Source organism: Cervus canadensis, chromosome 16 (assembly GCF_019320065.1).
Source record: "Cervus canadensis isolate Bull #8, Minnesota chromosome 16, ASM1932006v1, whole genome shotgun sequence".
NCBI classification, from domain to species: Eukaryota; Metazoa; Chordata; class Mammalia; order Artiodactyla; family Cervidae; genus Cervus; species Cervus canadensis.
In genome coordinates this window covers 9,189,310-9,200,439 of record NC_057401.1, presented here as the reverse complement: position 1 = coordinate 9,200,439, position 11,130 = coordinate 9,189,310, and positions in this window count along the sequence as shown.

Below are 11,130 nucleotides of genomic sequence, written 5' to 3'. Positions count from 1 at the left end.
CAGTCATGGAATTCTCCAGGCCACAATACTGGGGTGGGTAGCCATTCCCTTCTCCAGGGGATCTTCCCAACCCAGGGATCAAACCCAGGTCTCGCACATTACAGGCAGATTCTTTACCAGCTGAGCCACAAGAGAAGCCCAAGAATTCTGGAGTGGGTAGTCTATCCCTTCTCCAGGGGATCTTACTGACCCAAGAATTGAACCGGGGTCTCCTGCATTGCAGGCGGATTCTTTACCAACTGAGCTATCAGGGAAGCCCCTTGTAGATTGTCTGTGGTTATCCTTCCTCTGCTCCCCAGCTGTCTGCTCTCCTCCTGCTTGGGTATCAGGAGTTTGCTGGGAGGAGGTCAGAGGTCCAGGGAGAATGTGTATGGAGGCGCATGGTCTGTGCAGGCGAGTGTGTGTGCCAAGTCACTTCAATCGTGTCCGACTCTCTGTGACCCCATGGACTGTAGCCCACCAGGCTCCTCTGTCCATGGGGATTCTCCAGGCAAGAATACTGGGGTGGGTTGCCATGCCCTCCTCCAAGGTATCTTCCCGACCCAGGGATCGAACCTGGGTCTCTTGCATCTCCTGCATTGGCAGGCGGTTTCTTTGCCAGTAGCGTGACTTGGGAAGCCCTCTGTGTAGGCATGGGGTGACTTTTCAGAGTTAGAGAAAGAAGGTCTTTGAAAGACCTCTTAAATTTTGTCCTTTTATCCTTTTCCTGTTTATGAGGAATAGAAATGAATAGTACAATCTCACTACGTAAATTTGAGAAGATACAGGAGGAAGGAGAGCTAGAGAGGGCAGGGTTAATTTTCAGTTGCTGCTTTGGAGCTTGAAAGGGAGCCAAGAGAGAAGGAGAGTGTGAGAGACAGAGCTCACTTCCTCACTCTCCCTTCCTGGGGTGAGGGGGGCATTCCCGGAGCCATCAGGCGTGGGGGCCCCCTGCCTCCCTGGCCGAGCCTCCCCGGGTAGCTCAGGAGGACTTGCTCTGACTGTTCCCTCTGGCACAGGATGGGGCGTGGAGAAGGGACTCAGCCCTGGCTCCTGTGTCAGCTGGGCCTCCCAGGTGACACTTGGCAGCCAGCCTGGGTCATTTGCATTTTCACAGCCAAAGGGCTGCTCTCAAGATGTTCTCTGCAGATATATAAGTTGCTGGATTCCAAAGCATCTCCAAGGCACTCTGGCCCCTCTTCCTCCATATGGTCTTTGCAGCCAACTTCATGTTTCTTAATTATGAAGAGAATGTTGTTGGGACTTTGATGCCTTTGGGGGTTATAGTAACAACAATATCAGATCCAGTTCATTCCTTCTCGTCCTCCCTCCCTTTTTCCATCACTCCCTCTTCCCTTCTTTCAAGCTTTTGAGATATGTCCATTCCTGGAAGGAAGACAGAGCCCAGTGGCCTGGGCCAGGCTTAGCCACCCTGCCTCCAGATGCAGAAGGAGGTGTCCTGGGTAGACAAGCTTCCTGTGTTAAGATATTGCAGTGGTCAGTCAGTTCAGTTCAGATGCTCAGTCGTGTCCGACTCTTTACGACCCCATGGACTGCAGCATGCCAGGCTTCCCTGTCCATCACCACTCCTGGAGCTTACTCAAACTCATGTCCATTGAGTCGGTGATGCCATCCAGCCATCTCATCCTCTGTTGTCCCCTTCTCCTCCTGCCTTCAATCTTTCCCAGCATCAGGATCTTTTCCAACGAGTCAGTTCTTTGGTGGCCAAAGTACTGGAGTTTCAGCTTCAGCATCATTCCTTCCAATGAATATTCAGGGCTGATTTCCTTTAGGACGGACTAGTTGGATCTCCTTGCCGTCCAAGGGACTCTCACGAGTCTTCTCCAACACCACAGTTCAAAAGCATCAATTCTTCAGTGCTCAGCTTTCTTTATAGTCCAACTCTCACACCCACACATGACTACTGGAAAAACCATAGCCTTGACTAGACAGACCTTTGTTGGCAAAATAGTGTCTCTGCTTTTTAATATGCTGTCTAGGTTTGTCATAGCTTTTCTTCCAAGGAGCAAGCGTCCTTTAATTTCATGGCTGCAGTCACCATCTGCAGTGATTTTGGAGCCCCCCAAAATAAAGTCTCTCACTGTTTCCATTGTTTCCCCATCTATTTGCCATGAAGTGATGGGACCAGATGCCATGATCTTAGTTTTCTGAATGTTGATTTTTAAGCCAGTTTTTTCACTTGGAACATCCAATGTAGTCATTTGCTATTGCAGCTATAACAAATTACCACAAATGTTGTGCCTTAAAACAACACTCCTTTGTTTTCTCACAGTTCTATAGTCATAATTCTGGATATAGGATGGCTTTGAAGATCCTCTCTTTAGATTTTCACAGGTGTTGGCAGGGCTGCATTTCTTTCTGGAAGCTCTGGGAATGAATCTGTTCCTATGTTCATTCAGGTGGTTGGCTGAATTTGGTTCCTTGTGGTTGTTGGACTGAGATTTCCTTGGTGGCTGCTGGAATTGGGTTGGGGGTGGGATTGGGCTGGCCTTTTGCTCTTAAATCTGCCTGCCCATTTTCCATCTCATGCTTTCCATGTGGCCCACCTCTTATGCTTGAAATCTCTGTGATTTTTTTCCTTTCTGCTGCATCACATTGATTTCCAGCCAGAGAAAATTCTGATTTTTAGTTAAGGCTTAAATGATTAGATTGCATTTACCTAGATAATCCAGGATAATCTCCATATTTTAAGGTCATTGATTAATAACCTTCATTCTACTTTAAAGTCCTTTTTGTAACTAATATAGTCATAGGTTCCAGGAACTGGGGTGTGAACATGGGGGTGGGGAGCTTTGCTTGAACTACTGCATTCTATAAATAATTCATTGACTGTCTCTGCTGCCCAAGGGTGAGAAAACCTGCGAGGGGGTCAGCCCAGCATGTCTACTAGATGCTGGGAAGGGCTGAATGAAGAGCGTGAAGGGACCTGAAGCCAGATACAGGGCACTTCCATCCTTTAAAGGGAAGTAAAGTCCACTGGTGCAGCTTAGAACCGCTGAGCTGGTGAGACTGGTGGAAATAAGAACCTGCCTCCCCCGTCAAGATGGGGCCATGGAGGCCCAGAGAAGTGGCATGTCTTGGCCAAGGTCATGGTTACACCAGAACCAAAGGGTTCTGAAAGCAGTCTTTATAAAGCCTGACAGGGGCTTTTCAGATTTAAACATGTTTTTTAAATCTTTGGCCTTTTTGCACTTTACCTTCAAAGACAGATGGTTCAAACAGACTGCACAGCCTTGAAAAGATAAGTGACTGTGGCTTTCTTGGCTCTAGAAAGCTCAAATCAATAGCATGATGGCTGGGGCATATGTGAGCATGACTGTGGCCTCTCTGCAGCCTGGGGATGCTTGGTCATGATAGCCAGCAAAACACACTCCATCTTATTCTTACAATTCTAACCATTTCTGCTTGGGGGTCCTGGGTACCCTCGTGGCCAGACCCCACCCCATGTCCCTGCTTGGCATAGCCACCAGCTCTCAGGACAGTGAGAAGACAGGAGGCCTGTTGTATGAGCTGTTCTGACACCTCTGGTGGAGGAAACATGGAGCGGAATTTCTCCTCTGCTTATTGCTCACAGAAGGCGGCATTTCCCCAGGCCAACAGCTCTATTTCAGATCTGCCGGTGGCAAGTGATTCAGTAGAGACGGGTTCATTGTTCAGGAGCTTTATTCTCAGGTCTCTTCTGCTCACCCTCGGCTCCTTTTTATCTGAGTCTAGAGACATCGAGCTCCTGGGGGTTTACATAAAGCAGAGCAAAGTGCTCTCAGGCTAAGAATATATCCACCCCCTTTCCCTGGGCGATGTGCCTGGGAGGTGAGGAAACTGACTCACAGCATATCTGACTCTATGAAAAGACAAATATATGAAAAAACTACTGGATTAATGACAGGAAAAATTTGGATATTTTTAGCATACAAGGGCAGAGTTAGTTGCTGTAAAGTCCTAGAAGATGGAAGTTTCTATTTGAAAAAAGAGCTGTTTGCCTTCAATGTTTTAGATGTATTTAGCAGTGGGGGCTCTCGAGTGGCAAGTGAGGCACAAAGAAGGGGGAAGACTGCAGTGGGCAAATGCCCCATGGTGATCTTACCAAGAGCAGAGCAGAGTGGTGGGGGATTTGTCTGTGAAGCCCAGCATGGCTGGCCTTCTCACAAACCAGAAACTCCATTTGATCCCCAGAGTGACTCTCTTCTGGCAGTCCAGCACCGCGTCTGCCTGGGTACAAAAAGCAGGGAAACGGGCTGCAGGTGAGCTATGGGTATGTGGTCGCTCGTGAAAGCACCCCGAAGTCTTCTATGGGGGTCCCCAGCCTCCTGTTGCCATCCTGCCTGTGAGAAGAAGCAGGTCTGTTCCCCAGACCTCATCCCTTGTCCCCTGGAGGCATGATGACTACTGGCTTCTGTAGGTTTCTACTATTCCTTCCTGAAAGATCCCAGGTTTTCTCCTGCTTGTTAACTGAATACACAGTTCTAGAGAACATGGAAAGTGTTAACACAGTGGTGAGTGTCTGTCACTGAGGGCTTGGTACCTGCCAGTCAAAGGTTACTCTTTGGGCAATTTGTTCCTAGGGAAAAACTCTGCTGGTTCTGTATCCAGTAGCCATTCTTATCCCTTCAGGCTTGCTGGTGGAATCAACCTCCTGCTATTGAAGACATTAAAGATCCCTTCTCAGGTGATACACATGGCAGCTGGAATCAACGATTTTTAGAGCCAGATGACTAAAGTGTGAATCTCAGTTCCAGCACTTACTCACTGCGACCTTATTTAATTTCTTTATGCCTCAGTTTCCTCATCTGTAAAGTAGGCACAATAATACCACATCTCAAATCGGTGGCTTTGAAGAGTAGATGAGTTAATGTACATAAAATGATTATGATAGTAGCTGGCATATAAGAAGTATTCAATCAGTGTTAGTGATTATTGTTGTTATTATTGCTATTATGTCCCAGCCTCTTCTGAAGTTAGGGTGTGGGTATATTACATATGACTGGCCAGGTGGCTCTGTGAGGAAGTCTACTGGGGACTTCTGGACCATGCATTGGAAGTTATGGGCATTATCCATTTGGTTGCTCATGAACAGGTCACTACGTGATGCCTGAAACTGCAGAGGCAATTCCAGCCGTGGAACCATCTGTCTTTGGATATTTTGTTATATGGGATTAATAAATTGTTTTTATTTTTTAAGTATTTTCAACTCTTACAGCCCAAAACATCATAACTGATGTACCTATTAATAGTTATGGGACAGAAGGCCTTGCTAGAATTACAGCTATAACTTATTAGAGTTAGTACATTTAAGCCATGTGTGGAATTAAATGTATGTGACAGTATAGTTAGGATGGTTCTTTGCTTTAAATTATTAAAAAAAATTTAATATTAATACACTCACATGGTAAAAACATCAAAAAGTATGAAAAGATATACTTTAAAAAATAAAAAAACCTCCTTCCCACATTGGTCATTTTGTTTTCAGCTCTTAGGTCCCAATGGCCAGATTACCACTGTTTTATTTACAGAGATTATGAAAATAAACACATAAATAAAGCAAATACATCATTTTCCTCCTTTGTATTATAGATGTTAGTAAAGCTATGACCAACCTAGATGGCATATTAAAAAGCAGAGACATTACTTTGCTGACAAAGGTCCATATAGTCAAAGCTATGGTTTTTCCAGTAGTCTTGCATGGATGTGAGAGTTGGACCATAAAGAAGGCTGAGTGCTAAAGAATTGATACTTTTGAACTGTGGTGTTGGAGAAGACTCTTGAGAGTCCCTTGGACTGCAAGGAGATCCAACCAGTCCATCCTAAAGGAAATCAGCCCTGAATATTCATTGGAAGGACTGATACTGAAGCTGAAACTCCAATGCTTTGGCCACCTGATGCAAAGAGCTGACTCATTGGAAAAGACCCTGATGCTGGGAAAGATTGACGGCAGGAGGAGAAGGGGACAACAGAGGATGAGATGGTAGGATGGCATCACTGACTCAATGGACATGAGTTTGAGCGAGCTCTGAGAGATAGTGAAAAACAGGGAAGCCTGGCATGCTGCAGTCCATGAGGTCGCAAAGAGTCGGGCACGACTGAGCTACTGAACAACAACAAATGCTACACACGTCATTCCCTGTGTGGCTCAGTGGTAAAGAATATGCTTCCCAATGCCTGCCAATGCAGGAGACATGGGTTCAATCCCTGGGTAGGAAAGATCCCCTGGAGAAAGAAATGGCAACCAACTCCAGTATTCTTGCCTGGAAAATCTCATGGACAGAGAAGCTTGGAGGGCTACAGTCCATGGAGTTGCAAAAGAATTGGATGTGACTTAGTGACTAAACAACAACACATCATTCAGTACCCTGCTTTTTTCACTTAATATGTTTTAATGAGTTTTTCATATCAATATATAAGAGGTTTCTTATTTTTTTAATAGTTACAGAACACTTCACTGAATTTATTTAACTAGTTCCCCCCTGACAAATATCTAGATTTTCTCCAATCTTTCCCTGTTGACTGTAGTGTTGCAATTAATAAGGTGTATGTATGCAATTCTGTAGATATGCAAATATATCTGTAGGGTAAACTCCCCAGAGTGGGATTGCTGGAACCAAGAGCACATACATTTGGAATTTGATAGCTATTGCTAAATTGCCCTCCATCTGGGTTGTGCAAATTTATACTCCCACCAGCAGCTTATGACAGTGCCTGTTTCCCACAGCCTTGGCAATGGAACATGCTATCAAATTTTGGAATTTGGCCAAATTTAGGGTGAAAATGATATCTTAGGGAAGTTTTAATTTGCATGTTCCTTACTATGACTAAAACTGAGCATTTAAAAATATATTTTGGAATAATTTTCATGTTCTTTGAATTGTCTGTTTATAATATTTGTCCATTTTTCTAATGGGTTATAGGCCTTTTTTCTCATCAATCTCTAGAGCTTTTTATATACTAGGAAGATTTTTCTCTGTCTATGATGAGTTGTAATTATGTTACCCAGCTTGTCTTTTTTTTAATGATGGGGTTTACTTTTGTTAGGCCAATTTTCAAAGTTTGGTTTTATATAGTTGAATGTATTGATTTTTTTTCATGGTTTATGGATTTGGGATCATAGTTAAAAAGCACTCTACACTCTTAAGTTTATGAAAAATTGTCCCTTCTATTCACTTACTGCCTTTATTGACTGATTGATTTTTAAAAAATACTTATTTATTTATTTTTGGCTCACTTGGTCTTCGTTGCTTTGTGTGGGCTTTCTCTGGTTGCAGGGAGTGGGGCCTGTTCTTCGTTGTGGTGCACAGGCTTCTCTTGTTTCGGAGCATGGGCTCTCGGCGTGGGGGCTTCAGTAGTTGCAGCTCATGGGCTCTAGAGTTCAGACTCAGTAATTGTGGTACACAGGCTTAGTTGCTCTGTGGCATGTGGGATCTTCCCAGACCGGGGATTGAATCTGTGTCCCCTGCATTGGCAGGCAGATTCCTATCCACTGCGCCACCAGGGAAGTCCTGACTTATTTTTTATATTTAGAAATTTGATCCATTTGGAACATATCTTGGAACACACGGAGGTATGAGTACATTAACATTGCCCCTATAGCTACCTGGGCTTCCCTGGTGGCTCAGATGGTAAGGAATGTGAGAGACATGGGTTCAATCCCTGGGTTGGGAAAATCCCCTGGAGAAGGAAATGGCAACCCACTCCAATATTCTAGCCTGGTGGGCTACTGTCCATGGGGTCGAGAAGAGTCAGACAAGACTTAGTGACTTTCACTCACATATAGCTACCTAGTTGCTCTACTGTTATTTGAGAGTTCATTTTTCCCACTGAATTGATGTTTGTTCTTTTTCTGGATATTATGTTCTATTCTGTTGGTCTACCTGTTTATCAGCCAGTACTTTGTTGCTTTAATTACTGAGCTTTGGAGAATATTTTTGTATCTGGTAATCCCTCTTTGATTTTTTAATCAAAGTTCCCTTGCAAACCTTGTTTCCTTATTTCCCAATAGGAACTGTAGAATACCTTTGTCTATTTAAAAAAATAAAACCTATTTACAGGTTTAATGAGATTATGCTGAGTTTAAAAATTTTATTAGGAATATCAGTATAGTCTTGATAAAAGAAATGAAAATGACATTGAGTCATCTTGTCTAGAAATATGATATGCTTTCCAATTTGTTCATATATATTCTGCTGTGTCCTCTGGAATTTTGGGGATAAATTTTTAAAATTATGTGCTTATTATTGAATTTATTCCTAAGAGATTTATGTTTCTTGTTATTGCGGTTCTTGCTAATATAAATGGAATCTTTTTCTATATTGTAATTTTCTAGTTTCTAAATTTCGACTTAATTTTTTTTAAGTTGAAATATAGTTGACATACAATATCATATTAGTTTTAGGTATAAAATATAATGATTTCATATTTGCATACATTAAGAAATGATCACCAGGATAAGTTTAGTAACCATCTTTCCCCACACAAAGTTATTACCAAAATTATTGGCCATATTCTTTATGCTGTATATTACATCTCTGTGACTTACTTATACACAGCTGGAGGTTTGTACTTGTTAATCTCCTTTACCTATTTTGTCCATCCTGCCACTCACTTCCTTCTAGTAACCATCCATTTGTTCTCTGTATCTTTGAGTCTGTTTCATTTTGTTTTGTTTGTTTGTTTTGTTAGATTCCACATATAAGTGAGGTCCTGTAGCATTTGTCTTTCTCTGTCAGATTCATATCACATAGAATAATGCCCTCTCAGCCCATCCATGTTGCCACAAATAGCAAGATTTCACTTTTATGGCTGAGTAATATTTTACTGTGTATATATATCACATCTTCTTTATCCTTTCATCTATCAGTGGACACATAGATTGCTTCCATATCTTTGCTATTGTAAATAATGCTTCAGTGAACACTGGAATGAATATATCTTTTTAAATCAGTGTCTTTGTTTTCTTTGGGTAAATACCCAGAAGTCGAATTGCTGGACATGGTAGTTGTATTTTTAATTTTTTGAAGAAACTCCATGATGTTTTCTATAGTGGCTGCACCAATTGACATTCCTACCAACAGGGCGAGAGGGTCCCCTTTTTTCCACATCCTTTGCCCACACTTGTTATTTGTTCTTTTTAATGAGAGCAATTCTATTCGGTGTGAGGTGGTACCTCATTGCAGTTTTGATTTACATTCCCTGATGATTAGTGATGTTTAGCATATTTTCATGTATCTATTGGCCATCTGCATGCTTTCTTTGGAAAAATGTCTATTCAGGTCGCCTGCTCACTTTTAATCAGGTTGTTTGTTTTTTTGTACGAATTCTTTCTATATTTTGGGTATTAATCACTTTTTAGATATGTAATTAGCAAATAACTCCCCCTATTCAGTAGGCTTCCTTTTCATTTTATCGATACTTATCTTAGATTTGAAAAACCTTTTTAGTTTTATGTAGTTCTATTTAGCTATTTTTGCTCCTTTCCCTTGCCTGAGGAAACATATTTTAAAAAATTGCTAAAACCAGTGTCAAAGAATATATTGCCTATGTTTTCTTCTAGGTGTTTTTACTTTTAAGTCTTTAATCCATTTTATTTTTTATTTTTTTGTATATGGTGACAAAATAGTCCAGTTTTGATTTTTTTGCATGTCAGTTCAGTTCAGTCACTCAGTTGTGTCTGACTCTTTGTGACCCCATGGGCTGCAGCACACCAGGCTTCCCTGTCCATCACCAACTCCTGGAGCTTGCTTAAACTCAAGTCCATCGAGTCAGTGTTGCCATCCAACCATCTCATCCTCTGTTGTCCCCTTCTTCTCCTGCCTTCAATCTTTCCTAGCATAAGCATCTTTTCCAATGAGTCAGTTCTTTGCATCTGATTTTGCATGTAGCCGTTGAGTTTTCCCAACACCATTTATAGAAGAGGCTATCTTTTCACCATTGTATATTATTGCCTCTTTTCTTGTATATTAACTGACCATATAAGCATGATTTTATTTCTGGGCTCTCAATTCAGTTTCATTTATCTATGTAACATTTTTGTGCCAGTACCATACTGCTTTAATACAGCTTTGTAGTATAGTTTTAAATCAGGGCACATGAATCCTCCACTTTTGTTTTTCTTTCTCAAGATTATCTTAGGTATTTGGGGTCTTTTGTGTTTCCATACAAAAAGAAAAGTCAAAAGTTAGTTCTGTAAAAAGATTGATAAAATTGCTAAACTTTTGGCAAGAGCAATCACAAAAAGAGAAGGCAGAATGTAGTAATTTCACGAATGAAAAGAGGAAAAAACTACAAATATTACAGACATTCAAATGATAATAAAATGATATGATAAACTACTTTATTCCAATAAGTTAGGCAACTTAGTTGAAATTGATACATTTTTAGAAATAACTTAGCAAAAATGACAGAGAATAAATAAAATGTTTGAACAGTCCTATAGGTTTAGAAGAAATTGAATCCATAAAGAAAAACTTCCCACACAATAAACTTCAGGTCAACATGGCTTCAGCAGAGTTCAAAATTACTGTAAAAGAATAAAATTAATACTGCTCTTAGACTAATTCTTCTAGAGAATAATAAGAAGAAAAGCTTTCCAACTCATTTTAAGATACCAAAGCCTGACAGTTTTTCACAAAAGATAAAAATTACAAAGCAATCTCTTTCATGAACAGAAATGCAAAAATCCTAAACAATGTATTAGCAAATTAAATTCACTGATATATAAAAAGGATAATATATCATGACTGTGCTTTATTCTATTAATGTGATACTGATTTTTGCATTCAAAAGTCAATTGATGTAACTCATGTCGTTAACAAAATAAGGGAGAAAATTGTACAGTTATCTTAATAGGCAAAACAATCTTTTATTTAATATAATTCAACAGCTGTTTATAAAAATAATAGCAACTTCTTAGAAAATTAAGAATGCAAATGTTACTGAGTCCAAGCTTGTACTTCTTACTGCACAACAGGCCAATAAATCTAGAGACAAGTTTTTGGTGCAAGGAATAGTGACTTTATTCGGAAAACTGGAAGACTGAGAAGATGGTAGACTCATGTCCCAAAGAACCACAATTCCTGAGTTAGAATTCAGGTTTCTTTTGTACTAAAAGGGGAGAGAGGAAAGTCAAACATTTCCTGGTTC